Source organism: Phyllobates terribilis, unplaced genomic scaffold, assembly GCF_046119375.1.
Source record: "Phyllobates terribilis strain yellow unplaced genomic scaffold, ASM4611937v1 Scaffold_1__5_contigs__length_1240528914, whole genome shotgun sequence".
NCBI classification, from domain to species: Eukaryota; Metazoa; Chordata; class Amphibia; order Anura; family Dendrobatidae; genus Phyllobates; species Phyllobates terribilis.
In genome coordinates, this window is record NW_027362761.1 from 557,921,965 (window position 1) to 557,945,943 (window position 23,979).

General features: G+C 49.8%; 1 protein-coding gene across 1 annotated transcript in view; it reads right to left on the reverse strand.

Annotated features, from left to right (window-relative positions):
* Window positions 1-23,979, reverse strand: part of PSTPIP2 (proline-serine-threonine phosphatase interacting protein 2) — a 128,413-nt gene that overhangs the window by 37,556 nt on the left and 66,878 nt on the right. The gene's annotated exons all lie outside the window — the stretch shown is intronic.

The window sequence follows — 23,979 nt, forward strand, 5'->3', positions numbered from 1 at the left end:
CTATACTTACTTGCCACAGGTGAGTTTGAACGAGCATCACATGCTTGAGACAATTTTGGAAAGATGACAAAAATTTTGTCTGGCCCCTTTTGGGGGTTTTGTGTGAAATTATGTCCAATTTGCCTTTTTTTCTCTGTTTTATTTCTGTTGTTCCAACATACATAAAGGATATAGACATGTGTAATTGTAATCATTTTCTTGGAGAAATACTTCATTTTCTGGAACAATTTCAGGGGTGCCAACACTTTCAGCCATGACTCTACCTCCCCAGCAGCGCTAAACAAATACCACAGTGCGGCACATCATACCACCCCAGCAGCGCTAATCAGATACCACAGTGCAGCACAATATACCTCCCCAGCAGAGCTAATCAGATACCACAGTGCAGCACAATATACCACCCCAGCAGAGCTAATCAGATACCACAGTGCAGCACAATATACCTCCCCGGCAGCACTAAACAAATACCACAGTGCGGCACATCATACCACCCCAGCAGCGCTAATCAGATACCACAGTGCAGCACAATATACCTCCCCAGCAGAGCTAATCAGATACCACAGTGCAGCACAATATACCTCCCCAGCAGAGCTAATCAGATACCACAGTGCAGCACAATATACCTCCCCAGCAGCGCTAATCAGATACCACAGTGCAGCACAATATACCTCCCCGGCAGAGCTAATCAGATACCACAGTGCAGCACAATAAACCTCCCCAGCAGAGCTAATCAGATACCACAGTGCAGCACAATATACCTCCCCAGCAGCGCTAATCAGATACCACAGTGCAGCACAATATACCTCCCCAGCAGAGCTAATCAGATACCACAGTGCAGCACAATATACCTCCCCAGCAGAGCTAATCAGATACCACAGTGCAGCACAATATACCTCCCCAGCAGAGCTAAACAGATACCACAGTGCAGCACAATATAGCTCCCCAGCAGCGCTAATCAGAAACCACAGTGCAGCACAATATACCTCCCCAGCAGAGCTAATCAGATACCACAGTGCAGCACAATATACCTCCCCGGCAGAGCTAATCAGATACCACAGTGCAGCACAATATACCTCCCCGGCAGCGCTAATCAGATACCACAGTGCGGCACAATATACCTCCCCAGCAGAGCTAATCAGATACCACAGTGCAGCACAATATACCTCCCCAGCAGAGCTAATCAGATACCACAGTGCATCACAATATACATCCCCAGCAGAGCTAATCAGAAACCACAGTGCAGCACAATATACCTCCCCAGCAGAGCTAATCAGATACCACAGTGCAGCACAATATACCTCCCCAGCAGAGCTAATCAGATACCACAGTGCAGCACAATATACCTCCCCAGCAGCGCTAATCAGATGCCACAGTGCAGCACAATATACATCCCCAGCAGAGCTAATCAGATACCACAGTGCAGCACAATATACCTCCCCAGCAGCGCTAATCAGATACCACAGTGCAGCACAATATACCTCCCCAGCAGCGCTAATCAGATGCCACAGTGCAGCACAATATACCTCCCCGGCAGCGCTAATCAGATACCACAGTGCAGCACAATATAACTCCCCGGCAGCGCTAATCAGATGCCACAGTGCAGCACAATATACCTCCGCAGCAGAGCTAATCAGATGCCACAGTGCAGAACAATATACCTCCCCAGCAGCGCTAATCAGATACCACAGTGCAGCACAATATACCTCCCCAGCAGCGCTAATCAGATACCACAGTGCAGCACAATATACCTCCCCAGCAGAGCTAATCAGATACCACAGTGCAGTACAATATACCTCCCCGGCAGCGCTAATCAGATACCACAGTGCAGCACAATATACCTCCCCAGCAGAGCTAATCAGATACCACAGTGCAGCACAATATAACTCCCCAGCAGCGCTAATCACATGCCACAGTGCAGCACAATATACCTCCGCAGCAGAGCTAATCAGATGCCACAGTGCAGCACAATATACCTCCCCAGCAGCGCTAATCAGATACCACAGTGCAGCACAATATACCTCCCCAGCAGCGCTAATCAGATACCACAGTGCAGCACAATATACCTCCCCAGCAGAGCTAATCAGATACCACAGTGCAGCACAATATACCACCCCAGCAGAGCTAATCAGATACCACAGTGCAGCACAATATACCTCCCCAGCAGAGCTAATTAGATACCACAGTGCAGCACAATATACCACCCCAGCAGAGCTAATCAGATACCACAGTGCAGCACAATATACCTCCCCAGCAGAGCTAATCAGATACCACAGTGCAGCACAATATAACTCCCCAGCAGAGCTAATCAGAAACCACAGTGCAGCACAATATACCTCCCCAGCAGCGCTAATCAGATACCACAGTGCAGCACAATATACCTCCCCAGCAGAGCTAATCAGATACCACAGTGCAGCACAATATACCTCCCCAGCAGAGCTAATCAGATACCACAGTGCAGCACAATATACCTCCCCAGCAGAGCTAATCAGATACCACAGTGCAGCACAATATACCTCCCCAGCAGAGCTAATCAGATACCACAGTGCAGCACAATATACCTCCCCAGCAGAGCTAATCAGATACCACAGTGCAGCACAATATACCTCCCCAGCAGAGCTAATCAGATACCACAGTGCAGTACAATATACCTCCCCGGCAGCGCTAATCAGATACCACAGTGCAGCACAATATACCTCCCCAGCAGAGCTAATCAGATACCACAGTGCAGCACAATATACCTCCCCAGCAGGGCTAATCAGATACCACAGTGCAGCACAATATACCTCCCCAGCAGAGCTAATCAGATACCACAGTGCAGCACAATATACCTCCCCAGCAGAGCTAATCAGATACCACAGTGCAGCACAATATACCTCCCCAGCAGGGCTAATCAGATACCACAGTGCAGCACAATATACCTCCCCAGCAGAGCTAATCAGATACCACAGTGCAGCACAATATACCTCCCCAGCAGAGCTAATCAGATACCACAGTGCAGCACAATATACCTCCCCAGCAGAGCTAATCAGATACCACAGTGCAGCACAATATACCTCCCCAGCAGAGCTAATCAGATACCACAGTGCAGCACAATATACCTCCCCGGCAGCGCTAATCAGATACCACAGTGCAGCACAATATACCTCCCCAGCAGAGCTAATCAGATACCACAGTGCAGCACAATATACCTCCCCAGCAGAGCTAATCAGATACCACAGTGCAGCACAATATACCTCCCCAGCAGAGCTAATCAGATACCACAGTGCAGAACAATATACCTCCCCGGCAGAGCTAATCAGATACCACAGTGCAGCACAATATACCTCCCCGGCAGCGCTAACCAGATACCACAATGCAGCACAATATACCTCCCCAGTAGCGCTAATCAGATACCACAGTGCAGCACAATATACCTCCCCAGTAGCGCTAATCAGATACCACAGTGCAGCACAATATACCTCCCCAGCAGCGCTGATCAGATGCCACAGTGCAGCACAATATACCTCCCCAGCAGAGCTAATCAGATACCACAGTGCAGCACAATATACCTCCCCAGCAGCGCTAATCAGATACCACAGTGCAGCACAATATACCTCCCCAGCAGAGCTAATCAAATACCACAGTGCAGCACAATATACCTCCGCATCAGCGCTAATCAGATACCACAGTGCAGCACAATATACCTCCCCGGCAGCGCTAATCAGATACCACAGTGCAGCACAATATACCTCCCCAGCAGAGCTAATCAGATGCCACAGTGCAGTACAATATATCTCCCCAGCAGAGCTAATCAGATGCCACAGTGCAGCACAATATACCTCCCCAGCAGAGCTAATCAGATACCACAGTGCAGCACAATATACCTCCCCAGCAGCGCTAATCAGATACCACAGTGCAGCACAATATACCTCCCCAGCAGAGCTAATCAGATACCACAGTGCAGTACAATATACCTCCCCGGCAGCGCTAATCAGATAACACAGTGCAGCACAATATACCTTCCCAGCAGAGCTAATCAGATACCACAGTACAGCACAATATACCTCCCCAGCAGAGCTAATCAGATACCACAGTGCAGCACAATATACCTCCCCAGCAGAGCTAATCAGATACAACAGTGCAGCACAATATACCTCCCCGGCAGCGCTAATCAGATACCACAGTGCAGCACAATATATCTCCCCGGCATCGCTGATCAGATACCACAGTGCAGCACAATATACCTCCGCAGCAGAGATAATCAGATACCACAGTACAGCACAATATACCTCCCCAGCAGAGCTAATCAGATACCACAGTGCAGCACAATATACCTCCCCAGCAGAGCTAATCAGATAACACAGTGCAGCACAATATACCTTCCCAGCAGAGCTAATCAGATACCACAGTACAGCACAATATACCTCCCCAGCATAGCTAATCAGATACCACAGTGCAGCACAATATACCTCCCCAGCAGCGCTAATCAGATACCACAGTGCAGCACAATATACCTCCCCAGCAGAGCTAATCAGATACCACAGTGCAGCACAATATACCTCCGCATCAGCGCTAATCAGATACCACAGTGCAGCACAATATACCTCCCCGGCAGCGCTAATCAGATACCACAGTGCAGCACAATATACCTCCCCAGCAGAGCTAATCAGATGCCACAGTGCAGCACAATATACCTCCGCAGCAGAGCTAATCAGATATCACAGTACAGCACAATATACCTCCCCAGCAGAGCTAATCAGATACCACAGTGCAGCACAATATACCTCCCCGGCAGCGCTAATCAGATACCACAGTGCAGCACAATATACCTCCCCAGCAGCGCTAATCAGATACCACAATGCAGCACAATATACCTCCCCGGCAGCGCTAATCACATACCACAGTGCAGCACAATATACCTCCCCAGCAGCGCTAATCAGATACCACAGTGCAGCACAATATACCTCCCCAGCAGAGCTAATCAGATACCACAGTGCAGCACAATATACCTCCCCAGCAGAGCTAATCAGATACCACAGTGCAGTACAATATACCTCCCCGGCAGAGCTAATCAGATGCCACAGTGCAGCACAATATATCTCCCCAGCAGCGCTAATCAGATGCCACAGTGCAGCACAATATACCTCCGCAGCAGAGATAATCAGATACCACAGTACAGCACAATATACCTCCCCAGCAGCGCTAATCAGATACCACAGTGCAGCACAATATACCTCCCCAGCAGAGCTAATCAGATACCACAGTGCAGTACAATATACCTCCCCGGCAGCGCTAATCAGATAACACAGTGCAGCACAATATACCTTCCCAGCAGAGCTAATCAGATACCACAGTACAGCACAATATACCTCCCCAGCAGAGCTAATCAGATACCACAGTGCAGCACAATATACCTCCCCAGCAGAGCTAATCAGATACAACAGTGCAGCACAATATACCTCCCCAGCAGCGCTAATCAGATACCACAGTGCAGCACAATATATCTCCCCAGCAGCGCTGATCAGATACCACAGTGCAGCACAATATACCTCCCCAGCAGCGCTAATCAGATACCACAGTGCAGCACAATATACCTCCCCGGCAGCGATAATCATATACCACAGTGCAGCACAATATACCTCCCCAGCAGCGCTAATCAGATACCACAGTGCAGCACAATATACCTCCCCAGCAGCGCTAATCAGATACCACAGTGCAGCACAATATACCTCCGCATCAGTGCTAATCAGATACCACAGTGCAGCACAATATACCTCCCCAGCAGAGCTAATCAGATGCCACAGTGCAGCACAATATACCTCCCCAGCAGCGCTAATCAGATATCACAGTGCAGCACAATATACCTCCGCATCAGCGCTAATCAGATACCACAGTGCAGCACAATATACCTCCCCAGCAGAGCTAATCAGATGCCACAGTGCAGCACAATATACCTCCCCAGCAGCGCTAATCAGATGCCACAGTGCAGCACAATATACCTCCCCAGCAGCGCTAATCAGATATCACAGTGCAGCACAATATACCTCCGCATCAGTGCTAATCAGATACCACAGTGCAGCACAATATACCTCCCCAGCAGCGCTAATCAGATGCCACAGTGCAGCACAATATACCGCCCCGGCAGCGCTAATCATATACCACAGTGCAGCACAATATACCTCCGCATCAGTGCTAATCAGATACCACAGTGCAGCACAATATATCTCCCCAGCAGCGCTAATCATATACCACAGTGCAGCACAATATACCTCCCCGGCAGCGCTAATCATATACCACAGTGCAGCACAATATACCTCCCCGGCAGAGCTAATCATATACCACAGTGCAGCACAATATACCTCCCCGGCAGCGCTAATCAGATACCACAGTGCAGCACAATATACCTCCCCAGCAGAGCTAATCATATACCACAGTGCAGCACAATAAACCTCCCCAGCAGCGCTAATCAGATACCACAGTGCAGTACAATATACCTCCCCAGCAGAGCTAATCAGATACCACAGTGCAGCACAATAAACCTCCCCAGCAGAGCTAATCAGATACCACAGTGCAGTACAATATACCTCCCCAGCAGCGCTAATCAGATACCACAGTGCAGCACAATATACCTCCCCGGCAGCGCTAATCAGATACCACAGTGCAGCACAATATACCTCCCCAGTAGCGCTAATCAGATACCACAGTGCAGCACAATATACCTCCCCGGCAGCGCTAATCAGATACCACAGTGCAGCACAATATACCTCCCCGGCAGCGCTAATCAGATACCACAGTGCAGCACAATATACCTCCCCGGCAGCGCTAATCAGATACCACAGTGCAGCACAATATACCTCCCCGGCAGCGCTAATCAGATACCACAGTGCAGCACAATATACCTCCCCAGCAGCGCTAATCAGATACCACAGTGCAGCACAATATACCTCCCCGGCAGCGCTAATCAGATACCACAGTGCAGCACAATATACCTCCCCGGCAGCGCTAATCAGATACCACAGTGCAGCACAATATACCTCCCCGGCAGCGCTAATCAGATAACACAGTGCAGCACAATATACCTCCCCAGCAGCGCTAATCATATACCACAGTGCAGCACAATATACCTCCCCAGCAGAGCTAATCATATACCACAGTGCAGCACAATATACCTCCCCAGCAGAGCTAATCATATACCACAGTGCAGCACAATATACCTCCCCGGCAGCGCTAATCAGATACCACAGTGCAGCACAATATACCTCCCCGGCAGCGCTAATCAGATACCACAGTGCAGCACAATATACCTCCCCGGCAGCGCTAATCAGATACCACAGTGCAGCACAATATACCTCCCCAGCAGCGCTAAACAGATACCACAGTGCAGCACAATATACCTCCCCAGCAGCGCTAATCAGATGCCACAGTGCAGCACAATATACCTCCCCGGCAGCGCTAATCAGATACCACAGTGCAGCACAATATACCTCCCCGGCAGAGCTAATCAGATACCACAGTGCAGTACAATATACCTTCCCCAGCAGCGCTAATCAGATACCACAGTGCAGTACAATATACCTCCCCAGCAGCGCTAATCAGATACCACAGTGCAGCACAATATACCTCCCCAGCAGCGCTAATCAGATACCACAGTGCAGCACAATATACCTCCCCAGCAGCGCTAATCAGATACCAGAGTGCAGCACAATATACCTCCCCAGCAGAGCTAATCAGATACCACAGTACAGCACAATATACCTCCCCGGCAGCGCTAATCAGATATCACAGTGCAGCACAATATACCTCCCCAGCAGCGCTAATCAGATACCACAGTGCAGCACAATATACCTCCCCGGCAGAGCTAATCAGATACCACAGTGCAGCACAATATATCTCCCCAGCAGCGCTAATCAGATACCACAGTGCAGCACAATATACCTCCCCAGCAGAGCTAATCAGATACCACAGTGCAGCACAATATATCTCCCCTGCAGAGCTAATCAGATACCACAGTGCAGCACAATATACCTCCCCGGCAGAGCTAATCAGATGCCACAGTGCAGCACAATATACCTCCCCAGCAGAGCTAATCAGATACCACAGTGCAGCACAATATACCTCCCCGGCAGAGCTAATCAGATACCACAGTGCAGCACAATATATCTCCCCAGCAGCGCTAATCAGATATCACAGTGCAGCACAATATACCTCCCCAGCAGAGCTTATCAGATACCACAGTGCAGCACAATATACCTCCCCGGCAGAGCTAATCAGATACCACAGTGCAGCACAATATACCTCCCCAGCAGAGCTAATCAGATACCACAGTGCAGCACAATATACCTCCCCGGCAGAGCTAATAAGATACCACAGTGCAGCACAATATATCTCCCCAGCAGCGCTAATCAGATATCACAGTGCAGCACAATATACCTCCCCGGCAGAGCTAATCAGATACCACAGTGCAGCACAATATACCTCCCCGGCAGAGCTAATCAGATACCACAGTGCAGTACAATATACCTCCCCAGCAGCGCTAATCAGATATCACAGTGCAGCACAATATACCTCCGCATCAGTGCTAATCAGATACCACAGTGCAGCACAATATACCTCCCCAGCAGAGCTAATCATATACCACAGTTCAGCACAATATACCTCCCCAGCAGCGCTAATCAGATATCACAGTGCAGCACAATATACCTCCCCAGCAGCGCTAATCAGATATCACAGTGCAGCACAATATACCTCCGCATCAGCGCTAATCAGATACCACAGTGCATCACAATATACCTCCCCAGCAGCGCTAATCAGATGCCACAGTGCAGCACAATATACCTCCCCAGCAGCGCTAATCAGATACCACAGTGGAGGACAATATACGTCCCCAGCAGCGGTAATCAGATACCAGAGTGCAGTACAATATACCTCCCCGGCAGCGCTAATCAGATACCAGAGTGCAGTACAATATACCTCCCCAGCAGAGCTAATCAGATACCACAGTGCATCACAATATACCTCCCCAGCAGCGCTAATCAGATGCCACAGTGCAGCACAATATACCTCCCCAGCAGAGCTAATCATATACCACAGTGCAGCACAATATACCTCCCCGGCAGCGCTAATCAGATACCAGAGTGCAGTACAATATACCTCCCCAGCAGAGCTAATCAGATACCAGAGTGCAGCACAATATACCTCCCCAGCAGAGCTAATCATATACCACAGTGCAGCACAATATACCTCCCCAGCAGCGCTAATCATATACCACAGTTCAGCACAATATACCTCCCCGGCAGCGCTAATCAGATATCACAGTGCAGCACAATATATCTCCCCAGCAGCGCTAATCAGATATCACAGTGCAGCACAATATATCTCCCCAGCAGCGCTAATCAGATATCACAGTGCAGCACAATATATCTCCCCAGCAGCGCTAATCAGATATCACAGTGCAGCACAATATATCTCCCCAGCAGCGCTAATCAGATATCACAGTGCAGTACAATATACCTCCCCAGCAGCGCTAATCAGATATCACAGTGCAGCACAATATATCTCCCCAGCAGCGCTAATCAGATATCACAGTGCAGCACAATATACCTCCCCAGCAGCGCTAATCAGATATCACAGTGCAGCACAATATACCTCCCCAGCAGCGCTAATCAGATACCACAGTGCAGCACAATATACCTCCGCATCAATGCTAATCAGATACCACAGTGCATCACAATATACCTCCCCAGCAGCGCTAATCAGATGCCACAGTGCAGCACAATATACCTCCCCAGCAGCGCTAATCAGATACCACAGTGGAGGACAATATACGTCCCCGGCAGCGCTAATCAGATGACACAGTGCAGCACAATATACCTCCCCGGCAGCGCTAATCAGATACCAGAGTGCATCACAATATACCTCCCCAGCAGAGCTAATCAGATACCACAGTGCAGCACAATATACCTCCCCAGCAGCGCTAATCAGATACCACAGTGCAGCACAATATACCTCCCTAATCAGATACCACAGTGCAGCACAATATACCTCCCCAGCAGCGCTAATCAGATACCACAGTGCAGCACAATATACCTCCCCAGCAGCGCTAATCAGATACCACAGTGCAGCACAATATACCGCCCCGGCAGCTCTAATCAGATACCACAGTGCAGCACAATATACCTCCCCGGCAGCTCTAATCAGATACCACAGTGCAGCACAATATACCTCCCCAGCAGAGCTAATCAGATACCACAGTGCAGCACAATATACCTCCCCAGCAGAGCTAATCAGATACCACAGTGCAGCACAATATACCTCCCCAGCAGAGCTAATCAGATACCACAGTGCAGTACAATATACCTCCCCGGCAGCGCTAATCAGATACCACAGTGCAGCACAATATACCTCCCCGGCAGAGCTAATCAGATACCACAGTGCAGCACAATATACCTCCCCAGCAGAGCTAATCAGATACCACAGTGCAGCACAATATACCTCCCCAGCAGAGCTAATCAGATACCACAGTGCAGCACAATATACCTCCCCAGCAGCGCTAATCAGATATCACAGTGCAGCACAATATACCTCCGCATCAGCGCTAATCAGATACCACAGTGCAGCACAATATACCTCCCCAGCAGAGCTAATCAGATACCACAGTGCAGCACAATATACCTCCCCGGCAGCGCTAATCAGATACCACAGTGCAGCACAATATACCTCCCCAGCAGCGCTAATCAGATACCACAGTGCAGCACAATATACCTTCCCCAGCAGAGCTAATCAGATACCACAGTGCAGCACAATATACCTCCCCGGCAGCGCTAATCAGATACCACAGTGCAGCACAATATACCTCTCCAGCAGAGCTAATCAGATACCACAGTGCAGCACAATATACCTCCCCAGCAGCGCTAATCAGATACCACAGTGCAGCACAATATACCTCCCCGGCAGAGCTAATCAGATACCACAGTGCAGCACAATATAAGTCCCCGGCAGCGCTAATCAGATACCACAGTGCAGCACAATATACCTCTCCAGCAGAGCTAATCAGATACCACAGTGCAGTACAATATACCTCCCCGGCAGCGCTAATCAGATACCACAGTGCAGCACAATATACCTCCCCAGCAGCGCTAATCAGATACCACAGTGCAGCACAATATACCTCCCCAGCAGAGCTAATCAGATACCACAGTGCAGCACAATATACCTCCCCAGCAGCGCTAATCAGATATCACAGTGCAGCACAATATACCTCCGCATCAGCGCTAATCAGATACCACAGTGCAGCACAATATACCTCCCTAGCAGAGCTAATCAGATACCACAATGCAGCACAATATACCTCCCCAGCAGCGCTAATCAGATATCACAGTGCAGCACAATATACCTCCCCAGCAGCGCTAATCAGATACCACAGTGCAGCACAATATACCTCCCCAGCAGCGCTAATCAGATGCCACAGCGCAGCACAATATAGCTCCCCGGCAGCGCTAATCACATGCCACAGTGGAGCACAATATACCTCCCCAGCAGAGCTAATCAGATACCACAGTGCAGCACAATATACCTCCCCAGCAGCGCTAATCAGATACCACAGTGCAGCACAATATACCTCCCCGGCAGAGCTAATCAGATACCACAGTGCAGCACAATATAAGTCCCCGGCAGCGCTAATCAGATACCACAGTGCAGCACAATATACCTCTCCAGCAGAGCTAATCAGATACCACAGTGCAGTACAATATACCTCCCCGGCAGCGCTAATCAGATACCACAGTGCAGCACAATATACCTCCCCAGCAGCGCTAATCAGATACCACAGTGCAGCACAATATACCTCCCCAGCAGAGCTAATCAGATACCACAGTGCAGCACAATATACCTCCCCAGCAGCGCTAATCAGATATCACAGTGCAGCACAATATACCTCCGCATCAGCGCTAATCAGATACCACAGTGCAGCACAATATACCTCCCTAGCAGAGCTAATCAGATACCACAATGCAGCACAATATACCTCCCCAGCAGCGCTAATCAGATATCACAGTGCAGCACAATATACCTCCCCAGCAGCGCTAATCAGATACCACAGTGCAGCACAATATACCTCCCCAGCAGCGCTAATCAGATGCCACAGCGCAGCACAATATAGCTCCCCGGCAGCGCTAATCACATGCCACAGTGGAGCACAATATACCTCCCCAGCAGAGCTAATCAGATACCACAGTGCAGCACAATATACCTCCCCAGCAGCGCTAATCAGATGCCACAGCGCAGCACAATATACCTCCCCAGCAGCGCTAATCAGATGCCACAGCGCAGCACAATATACCTCCCCAGCAGAGCAAATCAGATACCACAGTGCAGCACAATATACCTCCCCGGCAGCGCTAATCAGATACCACAGTGCAGCACAATATACCTCCCCGGCAGAGCTAATCAGATACCACAGTGCAGCACAATATACCTCCCCGGCAGCGCTAATCAGATACCACAGTGCAGCACAATATACCTCCCCGGCAGCGCTAATCAGATACCACAGTGCAGCACAATATACCTCCCCGGCAGCGCTAATCAGATACCACAGTGCAGCACAATATACCTCCCCGGCAGCGCTAATCAGATACCACAGTGCAGCACAATATACCTCCCCGGCAGAGCTAATCAGATACCACAGTGCAGCACAATATACCTCCCCGGCAGAGCTAATCAGATACCACAGTGCAGCACAATATACCTCCCCGGCAGCGCTAATCAGATACCACAGTGCAGCACAATATACCTCCCCAGCAGAGCTAATCAGATACCACAGTGCAGCACAATATACCTCCCCGGCAGCGCTAATCAGATACCACAGTGCAGCACAATATACCTCCCCGGCAGCGCTAATCAGATACCACAGTGCAGCACAATATACCTCCCCGGCAGCGCTAATCACATACCACAGTGCAGCACAATATACCTCCCCAGCAGAGCTAATCAGATACCACAGTGCAGCACAATATACCTCCCCAGCAGAGCTAATCAGAAACCACAGTGCAGCACAATATACCTCCCCAGCAGAGCTAATCAGATACCACAGTGCAGCACAATATACCTCCCCAGCAGCGCTAATCAGATACCACAGTGCAGCACAAAATACCTCCCCAGCAGCGCTAATCAGATACCACAGTGCAGCACAATATACCTCCCCGGCAGCGCTAATCAGATACCACAGTGCAGCACAATATACCTCCCCAGCAGAGCTAATCAGATATCACAGTGCAGCACAATATACCTCCCCGGTAGCGCTAATCAGATACCACAGTGCAGCACAATATACCTCCCCAGCAGCGCTAATCAGATACCACAGTGCAGCACAATATACCTCCCCAGCAGCGCTAATCAGATACCACAGTGCAGCACAATATACCTCCGCAGCAGCGCTAATCAGATACCACAGTGCAGCACAATATACCTCCCCAGCAGAGCTAATCAGATACCACAGTGCAGCACAATATACCTCCCCAGCAGCGCTAATCAGATACCACAGTGCAGCACAATATACCTCCGCAGCAGCGCTAATCAGATACCACAGTGCAGCACAATATACCTCCCCAGCAGAGCTAATCAGATACCACAGTGCAGCACAATATACCTCCGCAGCAGCGCTAATCAGATACCACAGTGCAGCACAATATACCTCCTCAGCAGAGCTAATCAGATATCACAGTGCAGCACAATATACCTCCCCGGTAGCGCTAATCAGATACCACAGTGCAGCACAATATACCTCCCCAGCAGCGCTAATCAGATACCACAGTGCAGCACAATATACCTCCCCAGCAGCGCTAATCAGATACCACAGTGCAGCACAATATACCTCCCCGGCAGCGCTAATCAGATACCACAGTGCAGCACAATATACCTCCGCATCAGTGCTAATCAGATACCACAGTGCAGCACAATATACCTCCCCAGCAGCGCTAATCAGATGCCACAGTGCAGCACAATATATCTCCCCAGCAGCGCTAATCATATACCACAGTGCAGCACAATATACCTCCCCGGCAGCGCTAATCATATACCACAGTGCAGCACAATATACCTCCCCGGCAGAGCTAATCATATACCACAGTGCAGCACAATATACCTCCCCGGCAGAGCTAATCATATACCACAGTGCAGCACAATATACCTCCCCGGCAGCGCTAATCATATACCACAGTGCAGCACAATATACCTCCCCAGCAGAGCTAATCATATACCACAGTGCAGCACAATAAACCTCCCCAGCAGCGCTAATCAGATACCACAGTGCAGTACAATATACCTCCCCAGCAGAGCTAATAATATACCACAGTGCAGCACAATAAACCTCCCCAGCAGAGCTAATCAGATACCACAGTGCAGTACAATATACCTCCCCAGCAGAGCTAATCATATACCACAGTGCAGCACAATATACCTCCCCAGCAGCGCTAATCAGATACCACAGTGCAGCACAATATACCTCCCCGGCAGCGCTAATCAGATACCACAGTGCAGCACAATATACCTCCCCGGCAGGGCTAATCAGATACCACAGTGCAGCACAATATACCTCCCCAGCAGCGCTAATCATATACCACAGTGCAGCACAATATACCTCCCCAGCAGAGCTAATCATATACCACAGTGCAGCACAATATACCTCACCGGCAGCGCTAATCAGATGCCACAGTGCAGCACAATATACCTCCCCAGCTTCTAATCAGATACCACAGAGCAGCACAATATACCTCCCCGGCAGAGCTAATCAGATACCACAGTGCAGTACAATATACCTCCCCAGCAGCGCTAATCAGATACCACAGTGCAGCACAATATACCTCCCCAGCAGCGCTAATCAGATACCACAGTGCAGCACAATATACCTCCCCAGCAGCGCTAATCAGATACCACAGTGCAGCACAATATACCTCCCCAGCAGAGCTAATCAGATACCACAGTGCAGCACAATATACATCCCCGGCAGAGCTAATCAGATACCACAGTGCAGCACAATATACCTCCCCGGCAGCGCTATTCAGATATCACAGTGCAGCACAATATACCTCCCCAGCAGCGCTAATCAGATACCACAGTGCAGCACAATATACCTCCCCGGCAGAGCTAATCAGATACCACAGTGCAGCACAATATATCTCCCCAGCAGCGCTAATCAGATACCACAGTGCAGCACAATATACCTCCCCAGCAGAGCTAATCAGATACCACAGTGCAGCACAATATATCTCCCCTGCAGAGCTAATCAGATACCACAGTGCAGCACAATATACCTCCCCGGCAGAGCTAATCAGATGCCACAGTGCAGCACAATATACCTCCCCAGCAGAGCTAATCAGATACCACAGTGCAGCACAATATACCTCCCCGGCAGAGCTAATCAGATACCACAGTGCAGCACAATATATCTCCCCAGCAGCGCTAATCAGATATCACAGTGCAGCACAATATACCTCCCCAGCAGAGCTTATCAGATACCACAGTGCAGCACAATATACCTCCCCGGCAGAGCTAATCAGATACCACAGTGCAGCACAATATACCTCCCCAGCAGAGCTAATCAGATACCACAGTGCAGCACAATATACCTCCCCGGCAGAGCTAATCAGATACCACAGTGCAGTACAATATACCTCCCCAGCAGCGCTAATCAGATACCACAGTGCAGCACAATATACCTCCCCGGCAGAGCTAATAAGATACCACAGTGCAGCACAATATATCTCCCCAGCAGCGCTAATCAGATATCACAGTGCAGCACAATATACCTCCCCAGCAGAGCTAATCAGATACCACAGTGCAGCACAATATACCTCCCCGGCAGAGCTAATCAGATACCACAGTGCAGTACAATATACCTCCCCAGCAGCGCTAATCAGATATCACAGTGCAGCACAATATACCTCCGCATCAGTGCTAATCAGATACCACAGTGCAGCACAATATACCTCCCCAGCAGAGCTAATCATATACCACAGTGCAGCACAATATACCTCCCCAGCAGCGCTAATCAGATATCACAGTGCAGCACAATATACCTCCCCAGCAGCGCTAATCAGATATCACAGTGCAGCACAATATACCTCCGCATCAGTGCTAATCAGATACCACAGTGCATCACAATATACCTCCCCAGCAGCGCTAATCAGATGCCACAGTGCAGCACAATATACCTCCCCAGCAGCGCTAATCAGATACCACAGTGGAGGACAATATACGTCCCCAGCAGCGGTAATCAGATACCAGAGTGCAGTACAATATACCTCCCCGGCAGCGCTAATCAGATACCAGAGTGCAGCACAATATACCTCCCCAGCAGAGCTAATCACATACCACAGTGCAGCACAATATACCTCCCCAGCAGCGCTAATCAGATGCCACAGTGCAGCACAATATACCTCCCCAGCAGAGCTAATCATATACCACAGTGCAGCACAATATACCTCCCCGGCAGCGCTAATCAGATACCAGAGTGCAGTACAATATACCTCCCCAGCAGAGCTAATCAGATACCACAGTGCATCACAATATACCTCCCCAGCAGCGCTAATCAGATGCCACAGTGCAGCACAATATACCTCCCCAGCAGAGCTAATCATATACCACAGTGCAGCACAATATACCTCCCCAGCAGCGCTAATCATATACCACAGTTCAGCACAATATACCTCCCCGGCAGCGCTAATCAGATATCACATTGCAGCACAATATACCTCCCCAGCAGCGCTAATCATATACCACAGTTCAGCACAATATACCTCCCCAGCAGCGCTAATCAGATGCCACAGTGCAGCACAATATACCTCCCCAGCAGAGCTAATCATATACCACAGTGCAGCACAATATACCTCCCCAGCAGCGCTAATCATATACCACAGTTCAGCACAATATACCTCCCCGGCAGCGCTAATCAGATATCACAGTGCAGCACAATATACCTCCCCGGCAGAGCTAATCAGATACCACAGTGCAGCACAATATACCTCCCCAGCAGCGCTAATCAGATACCACAGTGCATCACAATATACCTCCCTAGCAGAGCTAATCAGATATCACAGTGCAGCACAATATACCTCCCCGGCAGAGCTAATCAGATATCACAGTGCAGTACAATATACCTCCCCAGCAGCGCTAATCAGATATCACAGTGCAGCACAATATATCTCCCCAGCAGCGCTAATCAGATATCACAGTGCAGCACAATATACCTCCCCAGCAGCGCTAATCAGATATCACAGTGCAGCACAATATACCTCCCCAGCAGCGCTAATCAGATACCACAGTGCAGCACAATATACCTCCGCATCAGTGCTAATCAGATACCACAGTGCATCACAATATACCTCCCCAGCAGCGCTAATCAGATGCCACAGTGCAGCACAATATACCTCCCCAGCAGCGCTAATCAGATACCACAGTGGAGGACAATATACGTCCCCGGCAGCGCTAATCAGATGACACAGTGCAGCACAATATACCTCCCCGGCAGCGCTAATCAGATACCAGAGTGCAGTACAATATACCTCCCCAGCAGAGCTAATCAGATACCACAGTGCATCACAATATACCTCCCCAGCAGAGCTAATCAGATACCACAGTGCAGCACAATATACCTCCCCAGCAGCGCTAATCAGATGCCACAGTGCAGCACAATATACCTCCCTAATCAGATACCACAGTGCAGCACAATATACCTCCCCAGCAGCGCTAATCAGATACCACAGTGCAGCACAATATACCGCCCCGGCAGCTCTAATCAGATACCACAGTGCAGCACAATATACCTCCCCGGCAGCGCTAATCAGATACCACAGTGCAGCACAATATACCTCCCCAGCAGAGCTAATCAGATACCACAGTGCAGCACAATATACCTCCCCAGCAGAGCTAATCAGATACCACAGTGCAGCACAATATACCTCCCCAGCAGCGCTAATCAGATATCACAGTGCAGCACAATATACCTCCGCATCAGCGCTAATCAGATACCACAGTGCAGCACAATATACCTCCCCAGCAGAGCTAATCAGATACCACAGTGCAGCACAATATACCTCCCCGGCAGCGCTAATCAGATACCACAGTGCAGCACAATATACCTCCCCAGCAGCGCTAATCAGATACCACAGTGCAGCACAATATACCTCCCCAGCAGAGCTAATCAGATACCACAGTGCAGCACAATATACCTCCCCGGCAGCGCTAATCAGATACCACAGTGCAGCACAATATACCTCTCCAGCAGAGCTAATCAGATACCACAGTGCAGCACAATATACCTCCCCAGCAGCGCTAATCAGATACCACAGTGCAGCACAATATACCTCCCCGGCAGAGCTAATCAGATACCACAGTGCAGCACAATATACCTCCCCGGCAGCGCTAATCAGATACCACAGTGCAGCACAATATACCTCTCCAGCAGAGCTAATCAGATACCACAGTGCAGCACAATATACCTCCCCAGCAGCGCTAATCAGATACCACAGTGCAGCACAATATACCTCCCCAGCAGAGCTAATCAGATACCACAGTGCAGCACAATATACCTCCCCAGCAGCGCTAATCAGATACCACAGTGCAGCACAATATACCTCCCCAGCAGAGCTAATCAGATATCACAGTGCAGCACAATATACCTCCGCATCAGCGCTAATCAGATACCACAGTGCAGCACAATATACCTCCCCAGCAGAGCTAATCAGATACCACAATGCAGCACAATATACCTCCCCAGCAGCGCTAATCAGATATCACAGTGCAGCACAATATACCTCCCCAGCAGCGCTAATCAGATACCACAGTGCAGCACAATATACCTCCCCAGCAGCGCTAATCAGATGCCACAGCGCAGCACAATATAGCTCCCCGGCAGCGCTAATCAGATGCCACAGTGCAGCACAATATACCTCCCCAGCAGAGCTAATCAGATACCACAGTGCAGCACAATATACCTCCCCAGCAGCGCTAATCAGATGCCACAGCGCAGCACAATATACCTCCCCAGCAGCGCTAATCAGATGCCACAGCGCAGCACAATATACCTCCCCAGCAGAGCAAATCAGATACCACAGTGCAGCACAATATACCTCCCCGGCAGCGCTAATCAGATACCACAGTGCAGCACAATATACCTCCCCGGCAGCGCTAATCAGATACCACAGTGCAGCACAATATACCTCCCCAGCAGAGCTAATCAGATACCACAGTGCAGCACAATATACCTCCCCAGCAGCGCTAATCAGATACCACAGTGCAGCACAATATACCTCCCCAGCAGAGCTAATCAGATATCACAGTGCAGCACAATATACCTCCGCATCAGCGCTAATCAGATACCACAGTGCAGCACAATATACCTCCCCAGCAGAGCTAATCAGATACCACAATGCAGCACAATATACCTCCCCAGCAGCGCTAATCAGATACCACAGTGCAGCACAATATACCTCCCCAGCAGAGCTAATCAGATATCACAGTGCAGCACAATATACCTCCGCATCAGCGCTAATCAGATACCACAGTGCAGCACAATATACCTCCCCAGCAGAGCTAATCAGATACCACAATGCAGCACAATATACCTCCCCAGCAGCGCTAATCAGATATCACAGTGCAGCACAATATACCTCCCCAGCAGCGCTAATCAGATACCACAGTGCAGCACAATATACCTCCCCAGCAGCGCTAATCAGATGCCACAGCGCAGCACAATATAGCTCCCCGGCAGCGCTAATCAGATGCCACAGTGCAGCACAATATACCTCCCCAGCAGAGCTAATCAGATACCACAGTGCAGCACAATATACCTCCCCAGCAGCGCTAATCAGAAGCCACAGCGCAGCACAATATACCTCCCCAGCAGCGCTAATCAGATGCCACAGCGCAGCACAATATACCTCCCCAGCAGAGCAAATCAGATACCACAGTGCAGCACAATATACCTCCCCGGCAGCGCTAATCAGATACCACAGTGCAGCACAATATACCTCCCCGGCAGCGCTAATCAGATACCACAGTGCAGCACAATATACCTCCCCGGCAGCGCTAATCAGATACCACAGTGCAGCACAATATACCTCCCCGGCAGCGCTAATCAGATACCACAGTGCAGCACAATATACCTCTCCAGCAGAGCTAATCAGATACCACAGTGCAGCACAATATACCTCCCCAGCAGCGCTAATCAGATACCACAGTGCAGCACAATATACCTCCCCAGCAGAGCTAATCAGATACCACAGTGCAGCACAATATACCTCCCCAGCAGCGCTAATCAGATACCACAGTGCAGCACAATATACCTCAGCAGCAGAGCTAATCAGATATCACAGTGCAGCACAATATACCTCCGCATCAGCGCTAATCAGATACCACAGTGCAGCACAATATACCTCCCCAGCAGAGCTAATCAGATACCACAATGCAGCACAATATACCTCCCCAGCAGCGCTAATCAGATATCACAGTGCAGCACAATATACCTCCCCAGCAGCGCTAATCAGATACCACAGTGCAGCACAATATACCTCCCCAGCAGCGCTAATCAGATGCCACAGCGCAGCACAATATAGCTCCCCGGCAGCGCTAATCAGATGCCACAGTGCAGCACAATATACCTCCCCAGCAGAGCTAATCAGATACCACAGTGCAGCACAATATACCTCCCCAGCAGCGCTAATCAGATGCCACAGCGCAGCACAATATACCTCCCCAGCAGCGCTAATCAGATGCCACAGCGCAGCACAATATACCTCCCCAGCAGAGCAAATCAGATACCAGAGTGCAGCACAATATACCTCCCCGGCAGCGCTAATCAGATACCACAGTGCAGCACAATATACCTCCCCGGCAGCGCTAATCAGATACCACAGTGCAGCACAATATACCTCCCCGGCAGCGCTAATCAGATACCACAGTGCAGCACAATATACCTCCCCAGCAGAGCTAATCATATACCACAGTGCAGCACAATATACCTCCCCGGCAGCGCTAATCAGATACCAGAGTGCAGTACAATATACCTCCCCAGCAGAGCTAATCAGATACCACAGTGCATCACAATATACCTCCCCAGCAGCGCTAATCAGATGCCACAGTGCAGCACAATATACCTCCCCAGCAGAGCTAATCATATACCACAGTGCAGCACAATATACCTCCCCAGCAGCGCTAATCATATACCACAGTTCAGCACAATATACCTCCCCGGCAGCGCTAATCAGATATCACAGTGCAGCACAATATACCTCCCCAGCAGCGCTAATCATATACCACAGTTCAGCACAATATACCTCCCCAGCAGCGCTAATCAGATGCCACAGTGCAGCACAATATACCTCCCCAGCAGAGCTAATCATATACCACAGTGCAGCACAATATACCTCCCCAGCAGCGCTAATCATATACCACAGTTCAGCACAATATACCTCCCCGGCAGCGCTAATCAGATATCACAGTGCAGCACAATATACCTCCCCGGCAGAGCTAATCAGATACCACAGTGCAGCACAATATACCTCCCCAGCAGCGCTAATCAGATATCACAGTGCAGTACAATATACCTCCCCAGCAGCGCTAATCAGATATCACAGTGCAGCACAATATATCTCCCCAGCAGCGCTAATCAGATATCACAGTGCAGCACAATATACCTCCCCAGCAGCGCTAATCAGATATCACAGTGCAGCACAATATACCTCCCCAGCAGCGCTAATCAGATACCACAGTGCAGCACAATATACCTCCGCATCAGTGCTAATCAGATACCACAGTGCATCACAATATACCTCCCCAGCAGCGCTAATCAGATGCCACAGTGCAGCACAATATACCTCCCCAGCAGCGCTAATCAGATACCACAGTGGAGGACAATATACGTCCCCGGCAGCGCTAATCAGATGACACAGTGCAGCACAATATACCTCCCCGGCAGCGCTAATCAGATACCAGAGTGCAGTACAATATACCTCCCCAGCAGAGCTAATCAGATACCACAGTGCATCACAATATACCTCCCCAGCAGAGCTAATCAGATACCACAGTGCAGCACAATATACCTCCCCAGCAGCGCTAATCAGATACCACAGTGCAGCACAATATACCTCCCTAATCAGATACCACAGTGCAGCACAATATACCTCCCCAGCAGCGCTAATCAGATACCACAGTGCAGCACAATATACCTCCCCGGCAGCGCTAATCAGATACCACAGTGCAGCACAATATACCTCCCCAGCAGAGCTAATCAGATACCACAGTGCAGCACAATATACCTCCCCAGCAGAGCTAATCAGATACCACAGTGCAGCACAATATACCTCCCCAGCAGCGCTAATCAGATATCACAGTGCAGCACAATATACCTCCGCATCAGCGCTAATCAGATACCACAGTGCAGCACAATATACCTCCCCAGCAGAGCTAATCAGATACCACAGTGCAGCACAATATACCTCCCCGGCAGCGCTAATCAGATACCACAGTGCAGCACAATATACCTCCCCAGCAGCGCTAATCAGATACCACAGTGCAGCACAATATACCTCCCCAGCAGAGCTAATCAGATACCACAGTGCAGCACAATATACCTCCCCGGCAGCGCTAATCAGATACCACAGTGCAGCACAATATACCTCTCCAGCAGAGCTAATCAGATACCACAGTGCAGCACAATATACCTCCCCAGCAGCGCTAATCAGATACCACAGTGCAGCACAATATACCTCCCCGGCAGAGCTAATCAGATACCACAGTGCAGCACAATATACCTCCCCGGCAGCGCTAATCAGATACCACAGTGCAGCACAATATACCTCTCCAGCAGAGCTAATCAGATACCACAGTGCAGCACAATATACCTCCCCAGCAGCGCTAATCAGATACCACAGTGCAGCACAATATACCTCCCCAGCAGAGCTAATCAGATACCACAGTGCAGCACAATATACCTCCCCAGCAGCGCTAATCAGATACCACAGTGCAGCACAATATACCTCCCCAGCAGAGCTAATCAGATATCACAGTGCAGCACAATATACCTCCGCATCAGCGCTAATCAGATACCACAGTGCAGCACAATATACCTCCCCAGCAGAGCTAATCAGATACCACAATGCAGCACAATATACCTCCCCAGCAGCGCTAATCAGATATCACAGTGCAGCACAATATACCTCCCCAGCAGCGCTAATCAGATACCACAGTGCAGCACAATATACCTCCCCAGCAGCGCTAATCAGATGCCACAGCGCAGCACAATATAGCTCCCCGGCAGCGCTAATCAGATGCCACAGTGCAGCACAATATACCTCCCCAGCAGAGCTAATCAGATACCACAGTGCAGCACAATATACCTCCCCAGCAGCGCTAATCAGATGCCACAGCGCAGCACAATATACCTCCCCAGCAGCGCTAATCAGATGCCACAGCGCAGCACAATATACCTCCCCAGCAGAGCAAATCAGATACCACAGTGCAGCACAATATACCTCCCCGGCAGCGCTAATCAGATACCACAGTGCAGCACAATATACCTCCCCGGCAGCGCTAATCAGATACCACAGTGCAGCACAATATACCTCCCCAGCAGAGCTAATCAGATACCACAGTGCAGCACAATATACCTCCCCGGCAGAGCTAATCAGATATCACAGTGCAGCACAATATACCTCCGCATCAGTGCTAATCAGATACCACAGTGCAGCACAATATACCTCCCCAGCAGAGCTAATCATATACCACAGTGCAGCACAATATACCTCCCCAGCAGCGCTAATCAGATATCACAGTGCAGCACAATATACCTCCCCAGCAGAGCTAATCAGATATCACAGTGCAGCACAATATACCTCCCCAGCAGCGCTAATCAGATATCACAGTGCAGCACAATATACCTCCGCATCAGTGCTAATCAGATACCACAGTGCATCACAATATACCTCCCCAGCAGCGCTAATCAGATGCCAC